Here is a 27,311-nt window from a genome sequence, read left to right as displayed (position 1 = left end):
CATTTACTATTGTGAAATGGCACCAACTCAAGCAAGAAGGCTGATATTGTCTCAGTGATTTCCTCAGCTTCTTCAGGTATTTTGTTTTTTTTTTAATGCTCCTTTTAATTGATCACAGAATCAACAAGGTTGGAAGAGACTTCAAAGATCATCAAGTCCAACCTGTCACCACAGACCTCATGACTAAACCATGGCACCAAGTGCCTCATCCAATCCCCTCTTGAACACTGCCAGAAACAGTGACTCCACCACCTCCCTGGGCGGGCAGCACATCCCAATGGTGAACGACTCTCTCAGGGAAGAACTTCCTCCTCACCTCCAGCCTAATCTTCCCCTGGCATAGCTTGAGACTGTGTCTTCTTGTTCTGGTGCTGGGTGCCTGGCAGAAGAGACCAACTCCCTCCTGGCTACAACTTCCCTTCAGGTAGTTGTAGAGGGCGATAAGGTCTCCCCTGAGCCTCCTCTTCTCCAGGCTAAACAATCCCAGCTCCCTCAGACTCTCCTCATAGGGCTGTGTTCAAGGCCTCTCCCCAGCCACGTTGCCCTTCTCTGGACACATTCAAGTGTTTCGATGTCCTTCCTGAACTGAGGGGCCCAGAACTGGACACAGTACTCAAGGTGTGGCCTAACCAATGCAGAGTACCAGGGCACAATGACTTCCCTGCTCCTGCTGGCCACACTATTCTTGATGCAGAACAGGATGCCATTTGTCTTCTTGGCCACCTGGGCACACTGCTGGCTCATGTTTATGCGGCTGTCAACCAGCACCCCCAGGTCCCTTTCTGCCTGGCTGCTCTCCAGCCACTCTGACCCCAGCCTGTCAATACTGCTTCTGGTGCCAAAAGACGGTAGTGCCATTCACACAAAGAGATCTCCATCTTGATCCTAAAGTATCAGCATTGAGAATGCAGACTTCAGCACCAAGAAATAAATTCCATTAATCATTATCTTCCTTTCTTTAGGGACAGCAGGTGACTGATCATTCTCATGCCTTGATATCCTGATGTGAAATAATCAAGATAAAAAAAACCTAGAGTGGCTAATTTTAGCTCACGAGGAGGGCTAAAACCCCTTTAAAACAATCTTAAATGGAAGTTCCAACAAATGCAAGACATTCTGGTCCCTTACACATGAGCACACAATTCACAATGGCTTCGTTCACCCTCCATCTCAACACATTTTCAGGGTAGTTCCCCCTCGCTGCTGTCTCATGACCCATGTCCGTGCTCTGCTCAGAGCAAGCTTAAGCGCTCAAGGCAAGGCTCAGAAATTAAGAATTAAAGCAGAAGCACAGAACATTAGGGGTTGGGAGGGACCTCAGAAGAACAAATTCCTATCTTAGCCAGAGCTTAAATAATTCCTAGGAGAAGTGTTGGTTAGGGTTTTTTGCCTTCCAGATTTCTCTGCCGAGTGTTAACATGTTTGAGAGAGAGAGAGAAAGCTAAAGCTTACATGTGAACGGCTTTCAAGAGCATCCATATATAGTCAGTATTATAGATAGCTATTTATATACCAGCACTGAGCTGCCTTTTGGGTGTATATATATAGAGAGAGGGTGTTTTCTGCATACAGAAATTATTCTCTTATTCTACCTTGTACTTGCAGTCTTAGCTCTCCTCCCACTCAGAGAGTCCAGCTCTGTACCACAACAGAAATAACCACTGCTAGCGTCAAACCACGCTGCCACTGGAGTTCAGAGAACAGCAGGTTGGAAAGGGACCTCAAGCATCACCAGGTCCAACCTTAATTGGAGGCAAAAGCATGGTCTAGACAAGACAGCTCAGCAACCTGCCCAGCTGAATCATAAAACACACAATGATGGGGACTCTACAACTTCCCTGTCGACATTATTCCATCAGAAGGACACAGAGCTGCTGGAGGGAGGCCAGAGGAGGCCACAAAGATGATCCAAGGGCTGGAGCAGTTCTGCTATGAGCACAGGCTGAGGGAGCTGGGGGTGTTCAGCTTGGAGAAGACAAGGCTCTGGGGGGACCTTAGAGCTTCCTGCCAGTACCTGAAGAAGGAAGGCAGGCTGCAGAGGGACTTTTGCTGAGAGGGTCTGGAGCCAGGCCAAGGAGGAATGGTTTGAAGCTGAGGCACAGTAGGGTTAGAGTGGAGCTGAGGAAGAAGTTGTTGAGTGTGAGGGTGGTGAGAGTCTGGCACAGGCTGCCCAGGGAGACTGTGGCTGCCTCCTACCTGGGGCTGTTGAAGGCCAGGCTGGATGAGGCCTTGAGCAGCCGAGTCTAGCTGAGAGGTGTTGCTATGCATGGTGGGGAATAGATGATCTCTGAGGTCCCTTCCAACCTAAGCCATTCTATGATTCTGATTATTCCAATAGTTAATTGTTCTTGCTGTGAAAAATTTTCCTGGTGTCTAATCTGAATCTCCTCAGGGGGAACCTGTACCTATTACCTCTCATCTTTTCCATGTAAAAATGGAGTCTCCCTCTCCTTGGTAGCCATCCTTTAACTACACCAATGCTGCAAGAAGAGCTTCTAGCAGACTAATCCAAACCTCTCTACAAAGTTCTTTCTCTACTGGCCATACAGTATTTTACATTTTCCTGTGGCTATTTCACTAGTTAAAAATTAGTATTGTTAAGGGGGTTGTAAGGAATACAGAGCTACAGTAAACATTTCAGGACTTGAAACAAAATGTGCATTTTCCACCACCACCCCCAATCACAGAATTGTTAGGGTTGGAAGGGACCTCAAGGATCATCTAGTTCCAACCCCCTGCCATGGGCATTATTAAACTAAACCAAGAGGGGCTGTGAGAACATTAAAATGGATCTGCAGTTTCTTTGTTTTCCACACTCCCAAGTTCTGAAGAGCTGGCTGGAATACATCAGCTACAACACTGAACAGGTTTGTTACAACTCGCTTGCAAGTCAGACAAAGGGAATCCAAACAAATGTCAAGCTTCAGCTTCCATACAGTTAAAATCCAAATCATTACCAAACCCAATACATAAATAAAGAGAAATAAAATCATACAAACCAACACATACCAGATTCACTGAAACTGCCAACGTTCCAGTAAAGTTTAAGATCAGGCAGGTATTTTTGCAGGTGTATTTATGAATGAAGAAGAGAGGTCTAAGCACTGGCTGAGATAACTGCCAAAGATCCAGCTCCAAAACATGGTGTAGCAATTGCTCCTTGGAGCACTGGGTTGCTCCAGCTTTAGATTTCTCTCCTTTCCTATAAACCACGGTCCTTCACCCATGGTAATTTTAATCACTCACGCCAGAAAAATCCAAGGGGGTAAAACATGGTGGGAAAAGATTTTTTATTTAAATCTCTAAATGCTATGGGTTTTTTTAGGGTAATTAGTGACAAGCAAGGCCAGACTTCTGAGAGCTATTCAATGCACAGGATTCTTTAGGCAGAGAGATCTCTCCTTGCAGACCGTCACAGCTGAAGTACAAACCGGGGGGGGGTTGGGGGGGAGAGATTTGCCTTCCTATCTCCAAATGAGCACAAGAGAAACCTTGAAACACCCACACACCTGGAAGTAGCATTTTTAGCCTGTACAATAGAGGGGTGGGGGGAAAAGAGGCAACACTTCAATTAATCAATCCACCCTTTGAAATGGCACTTTGTGTTTCTCCAATGGGCAGGTATATTTTCTACAAAGCTTGCCTTTTGCTTGAGAATTTTTTCAGCTGCAGATCTCTTGGCTGTTAAGTCAACAAACACACACCCAAGGCACGAAAAATCTTAAAGATGGTGTTGGTTTAGACATACCCAACAGACTGTTTGAAATGTTAGATTTGACAGCCTTTAGAGTGAGATCCAGGGGCAAGGTGGGGGAGGAAAAAACCAAAGGAGTGTCCTAACAGGCAGTAAAATGAAGTGGGAATTGCAGGTTGTACTAGGCAGGACACCACTACTGACTGGCAATATACAACTTACAATACAATATACAGTGGAACAGGCTACTCAGAGGAATTGTGGAGTCTCCTTCTCTGGAGGCTTTCAAGACCCATTTGGATGTGTTCCTGTGCAACCTGTGCTAGATTCTATGGTCCTGCTCTGGCAGGGGGCTTGGACTTGATGGTCTTTGAAGGTCCCTTCCAGCCCCTAACATCCTGTGATCCTGTCACTCATCCTGGAAGCTGGTGGTACTCAGCATCTCAAGAGGCAACAAAGGAAACAAATAGGACAATTTCAAACTTCTCTCCTGCAATACTGCAGAACCCAAAAGGCCATGCAAGATCTGCATCCATCACCATGCCAATAGAATTTCCCAGCCCTCCTCTTTGGCTTTGTTGAATAAATATTAAGGACTTGCAATAAAAGCAACTCCTCCAGATACGACCATGTAACTAATGCATTACCATCTTAACAAGTCTACTGAGCAGAGCCCAGGCAATAGCTTGCCTCAGCCAAGGCAGAGAGCAGAGGCATTTGCAGGATTGGGGCTAATTTCACACTATGGCAGCTCCAGGCTGTTGCTGCTTCAGACAGCTACCTGCCGCAGCAATGGTAGGCAGCGCAGGATGCAGACAGAAGGTGGATCTCCGGCAGCAAGGCTGGAGTAGATCAGCAGCAACAGCACCCTCATACACACCAAACAGAAATGAATGGCAACAGAGCTTCTTGCTCCTCCGAGCCCAGGAAGGGCCATCCCTGCAAACACACAAAATCCTGCTTGGAAAAACAATCCTTTTCCCTTTCACACGCTCAAGTCCGAGGGCAGCGACCGAGCTTTCCCTGCTCACCGGCCAAGGCAAAAAATGAAAGCCGAGAGGAGAACCAAGGCATAGCCCCAGCAATGGGAATCCCGGCATCCCTCTTCTGGCTAGCGGCTCCAACTGAGGAACAACCTTCTCTCCTGGGTGTTGTCCCCTCTGATGCTCTCCATCACCACCTACCTACCCGGTAACCACTAGTGGATTTTTCTCCTACCTGGCACGGGAAAACACACAAGCCTAGCGACAATGCGACTGATACAAAACCAAATACATTAAAAATATATATATGTAAAATCACACAGGAGAAAAAAAAAAAAAGAGGGAAAAAAGCCCCAGCGAAACACGCCCTTCCCCAAATCACAATACTCCAAGCGGAATCTTTCCAGGAACAGCCACAAGCCCTTGCAGCCAGACGGAAGAGAGTATCGGGGAAGGAGAGGGCGGCGAGCAAGACTAGGAACACAGGCGGAATCCCACAGGCGGCCGCCCCCTCGCCTCCCCTCCCAGGCATCTCCGTGGAACCCCGACCCCCGGCACCGAGGAAGGGCCGCGCCCGCGGGCTCTGCCCCCTCCCCGCCAGGCACCGCAGCCTCGCCCCTTCGGCTCCCTGCGGGCCGGGGGCACCTGGGCTGCGGGGCGCGGCGCTGCCCGCCGGTGGACACAGCCTTCGGCCCCGCTCCCGCCGCGGCAGCTCCAGGAAACGGCTCCCGGCGGGATTGGGGGGGCGTGGGGGGGGGGGGGGGAAGGAGGAGGGGACGGCGGCAGCCCAAAGGAGGCGGGGGCGCGAGCAGCAGGGGTCGCGCGGCTGGCCGGTGGCAAGGGTAGAGAGGAAGAAAGGGACGGAGCCCCGGGCAGGGGGTGAAGCGCCCGGCTGGCGTGCCGCAGCAGCAAGAGCCCGACAACCGGGAGGTGACAGGTGAGGGCAGCGCAGGGCCCCGCACAGCTCCCCTACCTCCGCTCCGGCGCTGCCGCTGCTCGACTCACACCCGGCGGCGCGCACTCACTCGCACCCGCCGCCGCCCCCTCACTCCGCTCCCCCGCCCGCCGCGGTCCCTCCCTAGCGCGGCGCTCAACCGACACCACTGGCCGCCCGGCCCCGCCCCCAAGCCCACATCGACATCCCCGACTACCAGTAGTAGAGCAAAGAGCCGGCTTTGAGCCACGCCTACAGCCTTTTCGACCAATAGAAGCTACCTATGGTCCCGCCCCTCCGCACCTCCCCGCTGGCACCGCCCCCACCCCGGCCCCGCCCGGCCTCGCGGAAGGTTCGGTTGACTCGCAGCTGCCGAGCAACGGGTGCGGGGCTGCGGGTGGCGGCGGGGCCGGGGCCCCGTGGGGTCGAGTGAAGGGAGAGGCAGCAGCCGCGGGCGGTAGCCCAGGGTGGCTCTGGCTGCAGGAGTAGATGGCACCAGACACGGGTGTCACCACCAGACACGAGCGACGCCTCCGCTGCCGGCAGGGCGGGCAGGTGGAGGTGCGGATGTTCATCCTCCGGGGCAGGGTCGTGAGCGGGCAGAGGGACAGGTGGTTTCCCGTTCAGATAACGGCTGAGTTGTGGGTTGTTTTTTTTATTTTAATTTTTTCTTCTTTTTTTTTTGGCATGGAAACTGGTGCACGCCCCCAGCACGCAGAGCCGTTAGTCACCCGTGTGCGGAACGCGAGGGGGTGGAGAAGGGCCCTAGGAACCGCAGCTGCCGCTGCTTCTGCTGGATGGGTGGAGAGAGATAGGCTTAGGGGATACTAAAAATCAGTATCGCCTTCCCCTCCCTTTTCTTTCCCCCTCCTCCCCCCCCCCCTCCCCGATCAACTCCCGAAATGGTGAAAACACATGGTGAAACGTCTGCAGCACTTAAGCATTTCTCCAACTTTGTCAAACCCAGAAGCCCTGCTTGTAGGTTGTGCTGCTGGTGCCTGTAAAGGCCTGCACTGTGCAGCTTTGCTCACACCAACTGCAAACACAGTTCACAGCTGAGGCCATTTTCAGCTGCCACTTTCAGGCACGCATCAGCTGTCGGAGGCATCATGGAAAAAATGCAGTTCCACAGTTTATGGATGCTCACATTCCAGGTACAAATCCAGGCTGGGTGCAGAGTGGGTTGAGAGTAGCTCTGAAGGAAGGAGACTTGGGGCTGTTGGGTGCTGAGCAGCTCCCCAGGAGCCAGCGGTGCCCTCCTGTAGCCCAGCAGGCAGCTGTGTGCTGGGCTGCAGCCAGAAGAGTGTGTGCAGCAGGGCAGGAGAGGGGATTTTACCTCTTGGCTCTCCTCTGCTGACATCCCACATCCAATCCCGCCTCCAGTTTTGGCGTCCCCAGCAGGAGAAGGACACAGAGCTGCTGGAGTAAGTCCAGAGGAGGCCACAAAGATGATCCAAATGGCTGGAGCAGCTCTGCTGTGAGCACAGGCTGAGGGAGCTGGGGGTGTTCAGCCTGCAGAAGAGAAGGCTCCAGGGGGACCTCAGAGCTGCCTGCCAGGAGCTGAAGGCATCCTGCAGGAAGGCTGCAGAGGGACATGTCCTGAGGGTGTCTAGAGACAGGCCAAGGGGGAATGGTTTGAAGCTGAGACAGAGCAGGGTTAGAGTGGAGCTGAGGAAGAAGTTATGGAGTGTGAGGGTGGTGAGAGTCTGGCACAGGCTGCCCAGGGAGGCTGTGGCTGCCTCCTGCCTGGGGGTGTTGAAGGCCAGGCTGGATGAGGCCTTGAGCAGCTGAGTGTAGCTGAGAGGTGTCCCTGGGCATGGTGGGGAGCTTGGAGGAGATGAGGTCCCTTCCAACCTAAGCCATTCTATAAATTCTTCTCTCGTTTTCTTTGTATGCATCAATGGTTGTTCAAATTATAGAAATGTTCTGAAGCCCCCTGGACATAACAGGCCTTGGGGCTCAGCAGTGGTGGAGTATTGCAGATCTAACACTACCCAAATGTACTTTGCTTTTGTAAGGATATGAACCTTCAAAAAATCATCAAAGACAGCTAACAGGACTTTAGGCATTGCAGGGCATAGAAATCAGGCTCCTCATTTTCCTTTGTTGTTCCACACAGTCTGTACTCCATGAGCCTTGGGGCCCTTAAGTGTTGTAGTTTGGATCTGGGTTGCTCTTTTGAATTAAATTTTGTCTTCATCTCTGCTCACAGTGCTTTGATTCACAGCGTGCTGGGGTGTTGGATGAAGCTAAACTGGCAGAGGTTCTCAAGGACTGCATCAAATGCATTCCAGCCACAAATGAGCACTCTGGTAGTCAAACTAACCTAGTCAGGACACCCTGAAATGTGTATAGCTTAGAGCTCAGGCCCTTGGCACCAACTGTTTCACTCCACAGGTCTTCTACTAGGCCTTGGTGTTCATCGGTGTAGTCAAAGACATGGAGGTTTGTAGTTCAGAAAGGAGGTCCCAGAAGATATCTAATGTAACATCTGAAGGATGTTCATGGCAGGCAGTCAAACTGGTACTTGAAACTCTGATGCTTGATAAGTCTGCCAAAGCTCCCAGTTTGTGCAGGAATCTTCCCTTGTGGTTGTGTTAGGAGTACATCATCCATAGTTATTAGGATAACTTCAACTACCTGAAGGGAGGCTGGGGCAAGGAAGGGGCAGTCTCTTCTCCTTGATGGCAGGAGCAGAGGAGATGGTTCCAAGCTGCAGCAGGGAAGGTTCAGGCTCTATGCTAGAAAATATTTCTTCACTGAAGGGTTCTCAAACATTGAAATGTCCTGCTCAGGGCAGTGGTGGAGTTACCAACCCTGGGGGTGTTCCAGCAGTGTGTGGAGCTGGTGCTTAGGGACATGGTTTGGTGTTGACCCTGCAGTGCTGGGTAGAGGGTTGGACTGGAGACTGAAGGTCTCTTCCAGGCAGATATAGTCTGTTATTCTGTATTTGGGGAAAGGGCCTCTTAAGTTCTTCCACCACACACTACTACTTCCTCTGTTCTTCTGTTCCTGATGTTCCTGGAGGTCTCTTCCAAGCAGGTAGATTCTGTGATTCTGAATTGTATTTGCCCTGGTCATTGAGGCATTTACCAGGTTTTTGGTTAAGTTTGTTTTGCATTGTGAAATGTCTGTAGATTTTTTGTTTCCCATTGTCTGGGGGAAAAAAAAGAAAGGAGAGGCACCAAATGTTGCTCATTTCCCTTTCTTTGCTTTTTTTGTGTTACAGGAGATGCATGAAATCAAACCCCTTAGGAGATGCACCGAATGCTGCTCATTTCCCTTTCTTTGTTCTTTTTTGTGTTGCAGGAGACACATGAAATTGTGGCTACCAAGAAATTCAAAGGTGAGGTTTTCTCCTGCATAATCTTTCATGTCAGTAACTCCATTGGAATGGTCTGCCCAGAGCAGTGCTGGAGTCACCATCCCTGGGAGTGTCCAAGCAATGTGTGGAGCTGGTGCTTAGGGACATGGTTTAGAGCTGACCCTTCAGTGCTGGGTCAAGGGTTGGACTGGATGGGCTTGGAGCTCTCTTCCAACCAGATAGGTTCTGTGATTCTATGAAGTTCAAGATGTGACAAAGGTAGAAAATGTGCTACCAGTGGTTCTACTCCAGATCTTGTCAGTGGCTTTTGTGGTCCATAACTGATTCCAGGGTAGAAGGCAGTGATGCTACAAGTGCAGAATGAAGATAAACGACTGGGTGATGCTTTAATGCTTTAAAATAACTACATCAATTTCCAGCAGCATATGCTAGCAATTAAAACAATTTTTTTCCTCTCAGTGTATCTTGTCACTTTAATCTGAGGCCAGATTGTGAGTGATGTAGTACATCCAGAGGTTTTTTTTTATCAGAAGGCACGGACAGAACCACTGCTGGGGCAAAATCCGAGCAGAGGACTGGAGTTGTGTGGTTGTAACCTACATGAAATCAGTTTCCTTCTCCTGCAGCTCTCACAGGTAACCAGTGTCATGCACTGACATGGAGTAGTTGCTGCTTTTACTGAGATCAGCAGTCCAGAATGCAAATCATGCCCTGGGCTGCAGGCAGAGCAGTGTGGGCAGCAGGGCAAGAGAGGGGATTCTGACCCTCTGCTCTGCTGAGCCCTCACCTCCAATCCTGCCTCCAGTTTTGCTGTCCCCAGGATGAGAAGGACACAGAGACAGAGCTGGTGGAGTGAGTCCAGAGGAGGCCACAAAGATGCTCCAAGGGCTGGAGGAGCTCAGGCTGAGGCAGCTGGGGGTGTTCAGCCTGGAGAAGAGAAGGCTCCAGAGGGGCCTCAGAGCTGCCTTCCAGTACCTGAAGAGATCCTGCAGGAAGGCTGCAGAGGAACTGTTCATGAGGGTGTCTAGAGACAGGCCAAGGGGGAATGGTTTGAAGCTGAAGCAGAGCAGGGTTAGAGTGGAGCTGAGGAAGAAGTTCTTTAGTGTGTGGGGGGGTGAGACTATGGAACAGGCTGCCCAGGGAGGCTGTTGCTGCCTCCTCCCTGGGGTGTTGAAAGCCAGGCTGGATGAGACCTTGAGCAGCTGAGTGTAGCTGAGAGGTGTCCCTGGGCATGGGAGGGATGTTGGAGTAGTTGATGTCCCTTCCAACCTAGGCCATTCTGTGATTCTATGATCTGCCTTGTTTTGGATGTTTCTCATCATATGGTATCTGATAAAGAAGATAAACCAATTTATGATAAACTTTAATCTTTAGCTTTGCTTCAAAAAGGTCAGCAGTCTGTAATTTCACATGTCTGAAATCAAACATCAGAGGCCACTTTTCCTCTGGCTTTCTGCACTATTCATCATAATATTTTTTCTCCCTGATCTTGTAACAGTAATGCCAGAATACAACAGTTTTTTGGTTTATTGCATCCAGAACTTTCAGGCTGCTTTCACTCAACTCAACACAGAGCCCTGGAGCAGGCTGCCCAGAGAGGCTGTGGAGTCTCCTTCTCTGGAGACTTTCCACACCCACCTGGATATGTTCTTGTGTGACCTACTCTAGGTGCTCCTGCTCTGGCAAGGGTTTGGACTGGCTGGTGCCTGGAGGTTCCTTGCAACCCCTAACACTCTGTGGTTCTCTGAAAGAGATGAAATTTTCTGTTGTGGTCTTTACAAACCAGGCATGGTATGGAGGCCAAGTGCTGTTTTATCTTCTGAGATGCACATCAGGGTGTACAACAGTGATTTTTGTTTTGAGAATCTAGACTAGACTCACCAAGTGACTAAAATAAACACAGGAAAAATAGCATTTACCAGGTAAAAGAAGCATCTATGACTGATCCACAGAAGCAGCAAATCTCATTCATAACAAGCTACTATTTTTAGATGGATTTTTTTCCCCCATAAAAAGGAGGGGAAATGCCCAAGTTTGGATCACCTTAATGTTTTTGTCTTCCCAGGGACTCCTAAGGGGGGTGGGGGCTGTGGAGTGATCTAGGCTAGAGACAACCACCTGAAGACAGCAGGCAGATTGTCTTGGCTTCCTTTTTTGGTGCCCCAGAGTAGCTGGCTTGGTGTCAGGCTGGCCCTCCGGCGCAGATCAGAGCAGTCTGATCTGTTCTGCTCGGAGCACCGTGAAGTGCCAAGTCCTACACATCGTCTCCAGGAGCTCCTGTGAGTCATTTCAGCAGCTAGCTGGTGTGATGTGATGGCTAACCAGTGGAACACAGGCTGGCTAGGAAAGTGCTGCTTACCCACTGCAGCCCCAGCACACCACTGGCACCGGCAGCCAAGTGGGAATAAATCAGAGAATCCACAGACTGGTCTGGGTTGGAAGGGACCTCCAAAGGTAATCCAGTCCAACCCCCTCTGCAGTAAGCAGGGGCATCCTCAACTAGATCAGGTTGCCCTGGAAAAAAAAGCTACATTAAGGTGGCCCAAACTTGGGCATTTCTCCTCCTTTCTATAGGAAAAATATCTAAACCCAGTATCTTGTTATGCATGAGGCTTGCCGCTGGTTTTGATCAGTTTTACCTGGTAAATTCTATTTTTTCCTGCATTTATTTCAGTCACTTGGTGACTCTAGTCTAGGCCCTCAAAACACAATCTCTGTTACAGTCCCTGATGTGCATCTCTGAAGATAAAAAAGCACTTGGCCTCCATACCATGCCTGGTTTGTAAAGGTTCACAGAAATCTGATGTGAGCAGCAGTGGGTGCCAAGAGGGTGGTGAGTAAGTAGAGTTTAGAATAGAATAGAATAGAACAGAATAGAATTAACCAGGTTGGAAGAGACCTTGGAGATCATTAATTTCAACCAATCACCCAACACCATCTGATCAACTAAACCATGGCACCAAGTGCCTCATCCAGACTCTTCCTAAACACCCCCAGGGATGGTGACTCCACCACCTCCCTGGGCAGCACATTCCAATGGCCATTCACCCTTTCTATGAACTCTTTCCTAACATCGAGCCTGAACCTCCCCTGGCACAGTTTAAGACTGTGTCCTCTTGTTCTGGTGCTCGCTGCCTGGCAGAAGAGACCAACCCCCACCTGGCTACAACCTCCCTTCAGGGAGTTGGAGAGAGCAAGAAGGTCTCCCTGAGCCTCCTATTCTTCAGGCTAAGCAACCCCAGCTCCCTCAGCCTCTCCTCACAGGGCTGTGCTCCAGACCCCTCCCCAGCCTTGTTGCCCTTCTCTGGACACCTTCCAGCAGCTCAACATCTTTCCTAAACTGTGGAGCCCAGATCAGGACACAGGACTCAAGGTATGGCCTAAGCAGTGCTGAGCACAGGGCACAATGACTTCCCTGCTCCTGCTGGCCACACTCTTCCTGATGCAGGCCAGGATGTCACTGGCCTTCTTGGCCACCTGGGCACACTGCTGGCTGATGTTCAGCCTACTAGAGTATCACTCTGGAAGGGACTTCCAGAGGTCATCCAGTCTAACACCCCTGCCGCCTCCACTTGACCCCCACCCCTCAGCTATTGATAGACATTGATCAGATCACCTCTCAGCCTTCTCTTCTCCAGACTAAACAGCCTCTCTTCACAGGGCTTTCAGTCTCTCTTCATAGGGGAGATGGTCAAGTTCCTTAATCATCCTCATGGCTCTCCCTTGGACTCTCTCCAGCAGGTCTCTGTCTCTCTTGAACTGGGGAGCCCCAAACTGGACACAGGATTGCAGGTGTGGTCTCAGAAGGGCAGAGCAGAGGGGCAGGAGAACCTCCCTAGCCCTGCTGGCCACACTTTTCTTGCTTCACCCCAGGATCCCATTGGCTCTTTTGGCCATCAGGGCACATTGCTGTCCCATGCAGAACTTGCTGCCCGTCAGCACTTCGAGGTCTTTCCCCATGGAGCTGCTCTCCAGCAGCACAACCCCTAACCTGTCCTGGTGCCTGCTGTTATTCTTGCTCAGATGCAGGACCCTACCACTTGTCCTTTTTGAACTCCATGAGGTTTGCCTGCACCCAGCCCTCAGCCTGTCCAGATCTGGTTGAATGGCTGCACAGCCTGAGAGGTATCACTGTAAATAACATGGGGCAAGACACTACTGAGGCATTTTAGAAGAGCATTTAAACAAGGTGGGAAAACAAATCCAGGGGAATTTCGCCTGGCTGAGAAGTGCAGGAATGGACACACAGATAGGGGCAGATTATTAATGTATTCTTCCTTGCAGTGACATTTCATTACATACCATGGTGGGTTGAAGATTCCCCCTCCCCAGCATTAAATTTGCCAGACCAGCTGAGCTGGAAGCAAATGAAAGCTGCATTTATAAGGAAAACTACAATTCATAAAGGAATGCAGTGAATATGTACAAAATCTACAGGATTTCCAATATTTACAGGTGTTTACAAGCAATGAACAGCACAAGGACCCCCCCTGGTCAATGACCAGGGGAAGATACCAGCTTCTCCTTTTCTGCCCCCCCCCGTACAGAAAGGAGAAGAGAAAAGAGCAGAGAAAGTTGCTGTTAGACTTAACCAAAACAATGCAGCCAAGGTCAAACAGAAGCAAGTTAAGCTCTCTCCAGAGAGAAGAAGCAAGAAGAGAAGAGAAAAATTGTCTTGGTACAACCAGTTTAAGTTCCTTATCTCGAATGGGATGGTTTAGAATGATCTTTTTTTTCCTTTCCACACCCAACAGTGATTTATTTACATTTTACCACTTTTCTGCTCAACATCTGTGAAAAATTTTGAAGGCATAGCCTGAAACTACCACAAAAATACACAATAGTTACAATATTTACTGGGATTTACAATTAATGAACAGCACAAAGACACACCCCCCCGGCCAAAGACCAGGGGAAGCTAATAGTTTCTTCCTCCCTGCACCCCCCTACCCCCACCCTGTACAGAAAAGGGATAAGAAGAAGAATAGAGAAGTTAGAACTTAGCCAAAACAATGCAGCCAAGGTCAAGCAGAAGGCAGCAGAAGGAACAAAGCTAGAATCTCCCAGCAGGATCAGGGAAGTCATTCTGCCCCCGTGCTCAGCACTGGTTAGGCCAAACTTTGAGTCCTGTGTCCAGTTCTGGGCTCCTCAATTTAAGAAGGACATTGAGGTACTTGAATATGTCCAGAGAAGGGCAACAAAGCTGGGGAGGGGTCTGGAGCACAGCCCTGTGAGGGGAGGCTGAGGGAGCTGGGGTTGCTTAGCCTGGAGAAGAGGAGGCTCAGGGGAGACCTTCTTGCTCTCTCCAACTCCCTGAAGGGAGGTTGTAGCCAGGTGGGGGTTGGTCTCTTCTGCCAGGCAGCCAGCACCAGAACAAGAGGACACAGTCTCAAGCTGTGCCAGGGGAGGTTTAGGCTGGAGGTGAGGAGAAAGTTCTCCCCAGAAAGAGAGATTGGCCATTGGGATGTGCTGCCCAGGGAGGTGGTGGAGTCACCATCCCTGGAGGTGTTCATAAAAGGCTTGGATGTGGCACTTGGAGCCATGGTTGAGTTGTCAGGAGGTGTTAGGTAATAGGTTGGATTTGATGATCTCTGAGGTCTTTTCCAACCTGGTTGATTCTATGATCTCCCAGCCCCAGGAAGCAAGAAGAGAGAAATGGTTTACATTCCTAGTTGAAGTCCCTTATCTCTCCAATGGGATTGTTTAGAACTAGCCTTATTTTCCTTTTCACACCCCATAGTGATTTATTTGCATTCTACTGCTTTCTCTTCAAGAGCTGTGAAAAACTTTTAAAGGCATAGTCTGAAACCACCACCCATACACAAGCAGCAAGCCCCATGAAGTGAATAGATATTGTTCCTTTCCTAGGACCTTGAGAGGACAAACAATGCAACAAAAGGGAGTGATGCTGGGTTTATTATTCTCTACCAACTGGCTTGTTGCTTTTCCCAGGATCCAAGCTCTCAGCTGAGCAAGCAGTAATTAAAAAAAAAAAAAAAGGAAAAAAAAAGAATTAGAACTTATCATGAATTTCCCCTACAGTGCTGGGTGTTTAGTACATGGAATAAAAGCCAGCAAGTCACAGCTCTGTGGTGCTGGAATTGGCTCTAGCTGCCTTGACAGAGCCTTTTTACAAAGCCTTTGTTAAAACTTCCATTTGAAAATCTGTCATTTCCAAGTATTGCTCTTGAGTGGCAGGATCTCATTTTGAAGATTGGGCTCATGATCACACAGTTGTGGCTTTATTCCTCCCTGTGCACTCATTCCCATGCAAAGGCTACACACTAGTGTTTTCCTCCTCCATTTGGTGAGTGCTGCAAATGTTCCACATTGAATGCAGCTGGATCAGGCCAATCCCAGGCACCAATCCAGGCTGGGTGCAGAGTAGGTTGAGAACAGCTCTGAAGAGAGAGCCTTGGGGGTGTTGGTTGCTGAGCAGCTCCCCAGGAGCCAGCAGTGCCCTCCTGCAGCCCAGCAGGCAGCTGTGTGCCAAGCTGCAGCCAGAGGAGTGTGGGCAGCAGGGCAGGAGAGGGGATTCTGTCCCGGGCTCTGCTCTGCTGAGACCTCACCTCCAATCCTGCCTCCAGTTCTGCTCTCCCCAGCAGAAGAAGGACACAGAGCTGCTCGAGTGAGGCCAGAGGAGGCCACAAAGATGATCCAAGGGCTGGAGCAGCTCTGCTGTGAGGTTGGGGTCTTCATCCTGGAGAAGAGAAGGCTCAAGGGGGACCTCAGAGCTGCCTTCCAATACCTGAAAGGATCCTGCAGGAAGGCTGCAGAGAGACTTTTGCTGAGGGTATCTGGAGCCAGGCCAAGGGGGAATGGTTTGGAGCTGAGGCAGAGCAGGGTCAGAGTGGATCTGAGGAAGAAGTTGTTGAGTGTGAGGGTGGTGAGAGTCTGGCCCAGGCTGCCCAGGGAGGCTGTGGCTGCCTCCTTGCTGGGGTGTTGAAGGCCATGCTGGATGAGGCCTTGAGCAGCTGAGTGTAGCTGAGAGGTGTCTCTGGGCATGGTGGGGAGGTTGGAGGAGATGATCTCTGAGGTCCCTTCCAATCTGAGCCATTCTGTGGATCTGAAATGGGCAGTGGTTCACATGTTCCTGTACAGATCTCTGTGGGAATACATCAAGGATGAGAGTTCTGTGCATGTCCCCGCCCCAGAGCAGCAGCTGGACTGCCCAGCACTTGTAAGGCAAACAGAGCCCTTTCAGGAGGGGTGGAGTGCCAGTGCTGTGTCTGGAAGCCATAGTTATTCTGTCTTCCTTAACAAGACGTGTTTAGGCTATGAAAAGTGCCAGTGAGCTGGAGCTTACCTACTCTCTTGCCTCTTGCTTTAAAAATAGGCTTTCTGTGCTGCTTAGCCACCTGCTGTATTCTCCTCCTAGGCATTGCCACTGCCCTTTCTTCTGGCTTCCTAAACATATGTGGGTAGCTTGCTAGATACTCGTTCTGCTTTTGCAGAGCCAAGACTCAGCCTAATTATAACCTGCAAGATCAGAATGTGACTGTTTTGACTTGCAGAAGTGAAGATGAATAATTAAGTTGTTGACATTTAGTTTGTTTAGATATTCTGAGCTCAGGCCATGTTTCACTGTGTTTGTGATAACTGTGGTACCTGATGAAGACAACCTACCTGTGCAAGCCATCATTGGCTTTGTGTTTTCTTACCAAGCCAATTGACTTGCAGCAAAGGAAAGCCACTTCTGTTGTTCTTTTATGCTCCTGAAGTCAGGGTGTTTACATAACTTCTCCTTGACAAGAAAACAGCTCACAGGGTAAAGTTAAATCAGATTTCTTTCCAGACTGCTGTAATTTAGACATTTCAAAGCAGTATACATCTTCCTCACACTGAACTGTACAATATCCTCGTCAATGACCTGGGTGAGGGGAGTGAGTGGACCCTCTGCAAGTTTGTTGATGATACCAAACTGGGTGGGGTGGCTGACACCTGTCAGGCTGTGCAGCCATCCAACCAGATCTGCACAGGCTGAGAGCTGGGTGAAGGGGAACTTGATGAAGTTCAATAAAGACAGGTGCAGGCTCCTGCATCTGGGCATCAGTACAGACCAGGGGTTGTCCTGCTGGAAAGCAGCTCCATGGAAGAAAGACCTTGGAGGGCTGGTGGACAGCAAGTTTTGCATGAGACGGCAATGTGCTCTGTAGGCAAGAGAGCCAAGGGCATCCTGGGGTGCATTAAGAAAAGTGTGGCCAGCAGAGCTAGGGAGAATGGCTCAGGTTGGAAGGGACCTCTGAGACGATCGACTCCAATCTCTCCTCAAATCCACCCATGCCTCTCAAGTATACTCAGCTGCTCAAGGCCTCATCCAACCTGGCCTTCAACACCCCCAGGGAGGAGGCATCCACAGGCTCCCTGGGCAGCCTGTGCCAGACTCTCACCATACAATGCTGTATGTCAGTAGCATTTTCTGAGGTGAGCTGAGGACTGCAGCGCAGATGGTTCTAGATGCTTAGGAATTGCCTTCAGAACTGAAGACACAGATTGCTGCAGCAGAAAGGCACCCTGCAATCATGGCACCTTGCCCCCTGGCTTGTTGAGATGTTACAATTTCTGCCTATTGTATTTTAAAAGAAACTATGAGAATAAATTATAGGCAGCTGGCTGAAAGTATGCAACAATATGTTTAGTCTTGAGAAGGCTGAGAGGGGATCCGATCGATGTCTATCAATAGCTGAGGGGTGGGTGTCAAGTGGAGGGGGCCAAGCTCTTTTGGGTGGTGCACAGCAATAAGCCAAGGAACAATGGATACAAAGTTGAACAGAGAAGGTTTCAGCTCAACATGAGGAGAAACTTCTTTGCAGTGAGGGTGGCAGAGCCCTGGAACAGGCTGCCCAGAAAGGTTGTGGAGTCTTTTTCTGGAGACTTTCCAAAGCCACCTGGATGTGTTCCTGTGTGGACTACCTTGGGTGCTCCTGTTTTGGCAGGGGGATTGGACTGGGTGATCTCTGTCGGTCCCTTCCAACCTCTAATGTTCTGTGATACTATGACACTGTGTTATCATCACTGCTGTACTTAAGAGTCATAGAATCGTTGAATCATTCAGGTTGGAAAAGACCCTTGAGATCACCAAGTCCAACCATTAACCTGACTCTACCAAGGTCACCACTAAACCATATCCCCAAGCACCACATCTAAACCACCTTTAAACACATTCAGGGGTGCTGATTGAACTACCTCCCTGGGCAGCCTGTTCCAATCCCTCACCACTTTCTCACCAAAGAAGACAAATTCCTCTTACACTGAGAGCTACAAAACATGGCACGATGGGGAGTGGCCAAAGGCTTTGCAAAAGGCAATTGTGGAAAGGCTCCTGAGGAAAAAAAAGACTATTCCACCATGACCAACCAGACTTCTCACAACCTTTCTTAACTTCTAGGCAGTCAGAAGCTTCCTGGGGAAAGAAGGGAAAATAATGGCATTAGTACTTTGCTGTGTTTCAGTGAGAGAGAGCATTGGTGTGGACATGACACCAGTGTTGTCTAACAGTTTGTAACTGATTCAGTTACAATCTCAGTGATGCAGAGGACCACTAAGGCTGGAAAAGACCTTTAAGATCATTGAACCCAACCCTAACCCAACCACCAAGACCACTAAACCATATCCTGAAGCACCACAGCTACAGCTTCTTGAACACCTTCAGGCATGGGGACTCCACCACCTCCCTGGGCAGCCTGTTCCAACCCCTCACCACTCTCTCACTCAAGAAGTTTTTCCTCATGTCCAACCTAAGCCTCCCCTGGCACAGCTTCACCTCATTGCCTCTCATCCTGTTACTGGTTACTTAGGAGGAGAGAGCAGCCCCAGCCTCACTCCAACCTTCTTTCAGGGAGTTCTAGAAAGCAGTGAGGTCTTCCCTCAGCCTCCTCTTCTGCAGACTAAAAGATCTGGTGGGGCTGGACTGTAAATGGAAAATGAAGGCAGTGTATACTGCTGCTGGTAAAGATGGGGAGAACAAAGAGGCTGTGACAAGAGGGAGATTTAGAACTTAGCATCTCCCTGGATGATGATGATGAATTATTAAGGTAGTGCATGGCAAGGGTAAGGAAACAGATGTTGCAGCAATCAGTGTGTGGCACAAGGAAAATTGGGATAAGTTTTTTAATATGCAGATAAATGCAAAAAGCCTTCTACTAGAAGTGCTAGGGAAGGAAAAAAGAAGTCTTGTCAGGATGAGAGCATAATTTAGCCATGGGAAAGAAGATGGAGGTGGAAAGCGTAGTGAAGTGGAAGGCTGGAGATTATTTGTCATGGTGACTGCAAAGAAGGTGCAAGTGGAAATGTTGTTTTAAACACAACTGTTTTGGGGTCATGTCCCTGCAGAACAAATCTGGGCCAGATTTGATGAGACTTTCCTCAGAATAAACAGGCAGATCTGGAGGGAAGAGATGAATGTTCAAATCATAACGCGATCATCATAGGGTTGAGATCATCTGAAATGCTGGAGGTGGGTCTTGAAAGACCTCCAAATGGCACGAAGTGGTAATGGATGGATGCACAGGGGGATAACAAACACCACAAAGACAGGCAGGGAAACTTTAGGAGAAAGTGTCAGTAATGTCTTATTATTTTTTCAGCTTTGCTTCAGTTCAGAACCAAGTAGAGACACAGGTGAGAGCAGATGGTGTTGTGTCTCAAGGGAGAAGGCTGGTTGACAGAGGTTCTGGGATGAAAGTGGAGGAGAGAGATGCTTCCTGAGCCTGGAGTTGGAAAAGAGGAGCAGAGCTGTCTGTAGCTGGTGAGAAAAGGGGACCAGTAAAAAGGGTGGGGTTGGTGGGAGCGTGAGGAAGGGAGGAGGAGTGAACAGTTTGCTCAGGATGGAAGAACTGAAGCAAACAGAGGAGTTGGGAAAGAGAAGTTCTTAATACATAACATGGAAGAAGGAAAGGAGTTACAGAGAGGGAAGTGATGGAAAGCATATGTCCTCATGTGGATGGCATTGGTGAGATCCCAATGTGGAAAGTGGAGGAGATGCAGAAGCAGGATAAGAGGGAGGATGATTCAGGGTACTTGAGAAGACAGATGTTCTCCAACTGGAAAGTGGAGAATTACTTAACTAGGAAACTGGAAGGACTGGAGGGGGATAAACCAAACTTGCTCTTAGGTGAAAAGTGAAACAGGTAGAGGATGAAGAACAGTCTTTGAGACAGAAGGAGAAAGGAAAGAAGAAGTGTGGGGACAGAGAAGGGACACAAATACTGCTAAGTCCCAATGGTCTGGGAATTGTGGAAAGACTGAGTGACCAAGCATGACGGGCAAGAAGACCTTAAGTATGCAGCTGAAAGAGGTATGATCGTTGTTTAAAAGGGAGGAACACAGCTTCAGAGATCTGAGAATATGGCTGAAGACCATCAGTGCAAGACAGCAAGCTTTGGAACGGGGTGAGCTGAAGGAGGAATGCCAACTGAACACAGAAAGGAGATGTGGGACTCTTGCAGCAAAGGCATTGGATCCATCAGCAAAGACTTACATGGGGTACAGTGAAAATAAAATAATGCCTGGAGTTGAAATCAAAAGACAAAGCTGAAGACAAACAGCTGCATGGAGAGCAGACAGCAAGAAAATGCTGGGGGGAAGTGAAGTTTAATGCTGCTCAAAATGGAGGAAGAGTTTAAGTGGTGTAGCCACGGAGGTGCACAGGCAGGGAGAGAGCAGGAGTCCAGTGTGACTGCCATGAAATGAAGCTGGGTGCAGAAATTCATGGAAGAGAGAAAGCTCTGAAAGAGAAGGAAGAGAACCAGAAGGATCCAGGAGTCAGTGAGGCTGGAGGGAGTGACATAAGAAGAAGTCCTGGCTGACAGGGTTGTTTTACAGAGACAAAGAAAGTGGGAGGAAAGAAGGGTGTGGGTGTGAAATCTGAAGCTGTGAAAGGAGGCAGGTAGAAGCAGCAAGAAAGGAAGATGTAGCATAAAGCAAGACAGGATTTTCAACCTTGGGTGGTCCTAAATTCTGGTTAGCCATGGCAGTAGCAAGTGGCTTTAACACACAGTCTCTTAACAAACATTCTCTTCTCCTTATGGAGATCATCTTCAAATAGGTGCTCAGATGTGTGGCCTTTGCTCTGGGGAGGGCAGAGGGAAATGAACCTCTGATTCCTACTCTCTCCTGCTCCATGTGGTCATCAGGCTGCTAGAAAGGCTCCCAGAAATCATATTTCAGAAGGTAGCAGGTGATTGATTTAGCTGAGGAAAGGCTTGTTTTTTAACAGCATCATTCCTAAACAAGTGTGGTCTTCCTGTTTCACCACTTGGCAGCTCTGGCTGGATGATGTCTGTACTGATGCTTTATGTCAACTTGAGCCTGGATGCATCCTGGCCAAGACCAGGTTTATGTCAGCAGTCTGCACTGCAGGGCTCCAGTGCATGATAATAGTGTTGGGTTGCATCTTAGGGACTTCCCTGTGTCTCCAAATTAGCAGCAGCCATGCAAACTGCTATCAGTGTGAGCTTTCCTTGCAAGTGATAGCTTCTTTTCCTAGGTGTGAGCAATACTGCTTCTCCGTGCTCCTGCCACCTGGGTTGTGCAGGGAGTGCTCCATAAAACCACACCCAGAGATCAAAAGGGAGCTTCCTCCCCACCCACTGGCTCAGTGAGTTACTTGTAATGTCCCCAGCACGCAGCCTTGGCTTCTATGGAATCCAAAGTGTGTGTTTCTGCATGCACTGCAGAGCTTTGGGCTGGGATCCATCTGTGCACAGCTCACTCCTTGCAATAATGCAGCATACTCAGCTTCCTTCAGAGAAGGGCCACGAGGATGAGCAGAGGGCTGGAGCTGCTCTGCTGTGAGGACAGACTGAGGGAGTTGGGGTTGTGCAGTCTGGAGAGGAGAAGGCTGCCAGGAGACCTTCTTGTGGCCTTCCAGGATCTGAAGGGGGCTACAATAAAGCTGGGGAGGGACTTTTGAGGGGGTCAGGGAGTGATAGGACTGGGGGGGATGGAGCAAAACTAGAGGTGGGGAGATTCAGATTGGATGTGAGGAAGAAGTTGTTGCCCATGAGGGTGGTGAGAGACTGGCAGAGGTTGCCCGGGGAAGTGGTGGAAGCCTCCTGCCTGAAGGTTTTTAAGGCCAGGCTGGATGTGGCTGTGAGCAACCTGCTGTAGTGTGAACTGTCCCTGGGCATGGCAGGGGGGTTGGGACTGGATGAGCCTTGAGGTCCCTTCCAACCCTGACAGTTCTATGATTCTTTCAGGTGAAGGCTTCTGCACTCTCCTCCCATGCCAGGGAAGGGTCTGTTGATCTCATCTCTTTCATGCTCACCAAGGTGCCTTCAACCAGCATTAGTATTTCAGTCGTTGTGCCTATAAAAGGTCCCAGAAGCACACAGCCTGTTTCCAGGAGAAGCCTTCTCCTGCCTCTTTCTGAGCAGGAATTTGGTTGTTAGGCTCGGGAGCCAGGGCATGCTGCAGTTCTGCTCTGTTTTCTAGGAATGACTAAGAGAGGAGGAGTTTATAGGCTCTGACTAAATTCTGATGACTTTGTCAGCCACTGCATTTCCCTAACTGCACCTCAGCTTGCTGAAATTATGGTTTTTAATCTTATGAAAGCCTCTTCAGTTTCTGATGCTGCTTCTCACACACATCCTGTTGTTTTCCCTTTTCAGCTCCAGCCCTTCCTTGTTTGACATGCAGGCATTTCCAGGAACATTTTTTAATGGAGTTTTTTTTTCAACTCAGTAAACATTTTTACCACCACCACCCCCAATTCATTGTTGGCTAACATCTGATGATTTCTTATTTTAAGTCAAACCCCTTGACCCTGGTAAAAAACCCAACAGTTGGTTTTAGTGCATAAACAGCCAAGCCACCACAAGAGCAAAATACAGAATGGAATGGAATGGAATGGAATGGAATGGAATGGAATGGAATGGAATGGAATGGAATGGAATGGAATAAACCAGGTTGGAAAAGACCTTCAAGATCATCAGGTCCAACCTATCACCCAACACCATCTAATCAACTAAACCATGGCACCAAGTGCCTCATCCAGGCTCTTCCTAAACACCTCCAGGGATGGGGACTCCACCACCTCCCTGGGCAGCACATTCCCATGGCCAATCACACTTTCTGTGAAGAATTTCTTTCTAACATCCAGCCTAAACCTCCCCTGGTGCAGTTTGAGACTGTGTCCTCTTGTTCTGGTGCTGGTTGCCTGGGAGAAGAGACCAATCCCCTCCTGGCTACAACCTCTCTTCAAGTAGTTGTAGACAGCAATAAGGTCTCCCCTGAGCCTCCTCAAATCAGAAAAAGGCAAAACTAATCTGGTAGGCATTTTGCCTTCAAGCTACAGAAAAATTGCAAAGAGAAGAGTTTAGATCTAGATCAGATGATGCCTGTGAAGGCCTGCACTGTGCAGCTTTGCTCACACCAACTGCAAACACAGTTCACAGCTGAGGCCATTTTCAGCTGCCACTTCCAGGCACGCATCGGCTGTCGGAGGCATCATGGAAAAAATGCAGTTCCACAGTTTATGGATGCTCACATTCCAGGTACAAATCCAGGCTGGGTGCAGAGTGGGCTGAGAGTAGCTCTGAAGGAAGGAGACTTGGGGCTGTTGGGTGCATGAGCCAGGAGTGCCCTCATGTAGGCAGCTATGTGCAGCCAGAGGAGTGTGGGCAGAGGCCAAGAGAAGGGATTCTGACCCTCCGTTCTGCTCAGACCTCATCTACAATCCTGCCTCCAGTTCTGGTGTTCCCAGCAGGAGAAGGACACAGAGCTGTGGAGTTGGTCCAGAGGAGGCCACAAAGATGCTCCAAGGGCTGGAGCAGCTCTGCTGTGAGCACAGGCTGAGGGAGCTAGGGGTGTTCAGCCTGCAGAAGAGAAGGCTCCAGGGGCACCTCAGAGCTGCCTGCCAGGAGCTGAAGGCATCCTGCAGGAAGGCTGCAGAGAGACTTTTGCTGAGGGGGTCTGGAGCCAGGCCAAGGGGGAATGGTTTGAAGCTGAGGCAGAGCAGGGTCATACTGGAGCTGAGGAAGTAGCTCTTTACTAAGAAGGTGGTGAGAGTCTGGAACAGGCTGCCCAGGGAGGCTGTGGCTGCCTCCTCCCTGGGAGTGTTCAAGGCCTGGCTGGATGAGGCCTTGAGCAGCTGAATCTCGTTGAGGGGTTGGAGTAGATGATCTCTTCCAACCTGAGCCATTCTATGAATTCATTTCCCATTGTCTTGATATGCTTCAATGAATTAATTTTGTTTTCTAGGTGTGGGATTATGAATTTGAGTGGAGGCTACATCAGAGAGCAGGTTCTGATTCGAGTCCTCAGAAGCAGGATGACTGAAGGGCATGAAGGCTGCTTTTGGTTTCAAATGATGGTTGTCCCAGATTAGCTTCTCTGATGTGCTTGCAGCTGCATCCAACCTTAACAACAGTGAATAGTTTCTTGTGCTTGATTCCAGCCAAGAAACAAAAGCAAAAGAAAAAACAAATGGATGTGAGGATTGATGCTCAATGCTGCCGAAAATCTGAAAGCAGAAGGTTTCTGTTCTGCATTGTGGACCACTCCCTAGTGAAACTAATGTCATCCTTTTCCCCAAAGCTGCGTGGGAATTGGGTAGGCTGTGCTGCAGTGACATCTACTGAAGGAAAGCAAAAAGAGCCTGAGGAAAGCAGCAGTGGCCTCCCTTGAATGTGCAGCCATCCAGGCTTGAAAATACTTCTAAATCACAGAATCACCAAGGTTGGAAGAGACCTCAAAGATCATCAAGTCCAACCTATCACCACAGACCTCATGACTAGACCATGGCACCAAGTGCCACGTCCAATCCCCTCTTGAACACCTCCAGGGATGGAGACTCCACCACCGCCCTGGGCAGCACATCCCAATGGTGAACAACTCTCTCAGTGAAGAACTTTCTCCTCACCTCCAGCCTAAACCTCCCCTGGCACAGCTTGAGACTGTGTCCTCTTGTTCTGGTGCTGGCTGCCTAGGAGAAGAGACCAACCCCCACCTGGCTACAACCTCCCTTCAGGGAGTTGGAGAGAGCAAGAAAGTCTCCCCTGAGCCTCCTCTTCTCCAGGCTAAGCAACCCCAGCTCCCTCAGCCTCTCCTCACAGGGCTGTGCTCCAGACCCCTCCCCAGCTTTGTTGCCCTTCTCTGGACACCTTCCAGCAGCTCAACATCTTTCCTAAACTGAGGAGCCCAGAACTGGACACAGGACTCAAGGTGTGGCCTAACCAGTGCTGAGTACAGGGCACAATGACTTCCCTGCTCCTGCTAGCCACACTGTTCCTGATGCAGGCCAGGATGCCCTTGGCCTTCTTGGCCCCCTGGGCACACTGCTGGCTCATGTTCAGCCATCTGTCAATTAGCACCCTCAGGTTTTCTCTTTTCATATTTCAGAGCTGTTCTTCTCTGCCTGGAACCCAGCACCACAATGACTAAACAAACCCACACCTCACTGATGGATTCCCCTGCTTCTTTTGTATGCAGATATTTAGTTCCTGAAAGGCTGTGCTTTACTTTGTTCTCCATTTGAACATGGAAGTGAAGGGATATTTTTTTTTCTCACTGAAGGAAGGGAATGATTAGAATTCAGGGGGCTAGCAGGGGTCCACGGTGTTCAGACAGAGCTCTGTGCCTTAGTGGGTGGGAAGAGATGGAAAGGACAATGACAGTTGTCACTTCTGCTGTTAAGGTGAACTACTTGCATTTGTATTACTTCTAGATAGAGCATATCTGGGGGTGTCAGTTGATGATAAACTCAACATGAGCTGCTTGAAGCCCAGAAGGTCAACCATGTGCTGGGCTGCATCCAAATCAGTGTGACCAGCAGGAAAGGAATTTTCATAGAATCATAGAACCGTAGAGTGGTCTGGGTTGGAAGGGACCTCCAAAGGTCATCTAGTCCAACCCCCTCTGTAGATTTTGCCCCCTGCTCTGCTCTCCTGCAGCACTGCCTCCAGTTCTGGTGCCTGCCAGCATAAGAGGGACATGGAGCTGCTGGAGCAGGTCCAGAGGAGGTCACAAAGATCATCAGAGGGCTGGAGAGCCTCCCCTTGTGGGGACAGGCTGAGAGTTGTTTAGCCTGGAGAAAAGAAAGCTCCAGGGAGACCTTAGAGCAGCCTTCCAGTACCTGAAGGAGGCTACATGAAATCTGGGAAGGGGCTTTTGCCAAGGGCTGGGAGTGATAGGATGAGAGGGAATGGATTAAAGCTTGAGGAGGGCAGATTGAGACTGGAGAGGAGGAAGAAATTCTTTCCAGTGAGGCTGGTGAGACACTGGAACAGGCTGCCCAGGGAGGCTGTGGCTGCCTCCTCCCTGGAGGTGTTCAAGGCCAGGCTGGATGAGGTCTTGATCAACCTGGGCTGGTGGGAGGTGTCCCTACCCATGGCAGAGGGAGTGGAACTGGATGATCTTTGGGGTCCCTTCCAACCTAGAGCAGTCTATGAGTCTATGATGATGTGTTATTTTATGCTCTCCTCTTGCCAGTAAGCACTATTTTATCCTGGAAGTCAACCTGAAGCCCTGTTTTGATTAACTGATGACTTGTGTTACATGCAGCCACTTGTTTACTGGTGAAGCTTTGTGGTCTGTATCTGCTCCACTTGGATACTTACTCTCTTTCTTCCAGGGGACTGAAATATGGGATCTAATCATCCTCCCACTGACAGCAGTGGTTGCAGCTCTGTGGTTGAGGAGGAAATTTGGATTCCTGCCTGCACTTCCACCCTTATGAAGCTGATAGCATTTTGTCCCTTGAGTTGCAAGACCCTCCTGGAAGGGATGTCTCCAAGCAGAAGAAATCCCATGACAAACTATCAATGAGCTAGGGAAGAAAAGGTATGATGGAGCTGCAGAATGTTGCTTGATTGAGATGACTGTTTGAAAAAGACCTGCAAACACTGAAAGCAAGGTTTTATGCTTCTGCTTTCCCCCCCAACATTTCTTTCAAGTCTCCCAGCATGCAACACCTCCAGCCTATAATTAAACCAGCTTGCTGCTATTTGCATTTTCATGAAAGGAGCCTCTTCTAACACACCACTCTTAAACCTCCTATCTGATATTGAGTGAAATTTAATGTCAAGGCTTTCATCTGTGCAGATCATTTAACTCTTATTGGCTCTTTAGTCTAAATCTCTCTGCTTCTGTCCGAGCGTGTGGGTCTCACTCCCCCTTCTCTCTCTGGGTTTCCTTTCCTCATTATTTTTCACCTCTAAGCCATTCCAAAGCTATTGCAAAGCCAGATTGCAAAGCCAGAAGCCTGATTTATGTTTTTTTTTGCTGTTATGCTTAACAACCCTGGCACAAGTTCCTACACATTACTCTAACAAATGTGTCTGGGGCTGAAAACCCAGGGAGGGAAAATTGGGCTTCAAGCTGCTTCTTAGGCAAAGAGTTCTGTGTGGCACTATCTGCACATGGGAGTAATATTTA

General features: G+C 49.5%; 1 protein-coding gene across 2 annotated transcripts in view; it reads right to left on the bottom strand.

The window, feature by feature from the left end:
* Positions 1–5,732, bottom strand: part of CDKL5 (cyclin dependent kinase like 5) — a 114,648-nt gene extending 108,916 nt beyond the window's left edge. For both annotated transcript variants that reach the window (XM_068144731.1, XM_068144732.1), the window contains exon 1: positions 5,651–5,732. The gene's annotated coding sequence lies outside the window, so the exon portion shown is untranslated. The remainder of the gene's footprint in view (positions 1–5,650) is intronic.
* Between the last annotated feature and the right edge of the window lie 21,579 nt (positions 5,733–27,311).

This window comes from Melanerpes formicivorus, unplaced genomic scaffold, assembly GCF_026170545.1.
Source record: "Melanerpes formicivorus ecotype bairdi unplaced genomic scaffold, bMelFor1.0.p_v2 SCAF_11, whole genome shotgun sequence".
NCBI classification, from domain to species: domain Eukaryota; kingdom Metazoa; phylum Chordata; class Aves; order Piciformes; family Picidae; genus Melanerpes; species Melanerpes formicivorus.
This window is presented reverse-complemented; position numbering and strand designations above follow the sequence as displayed.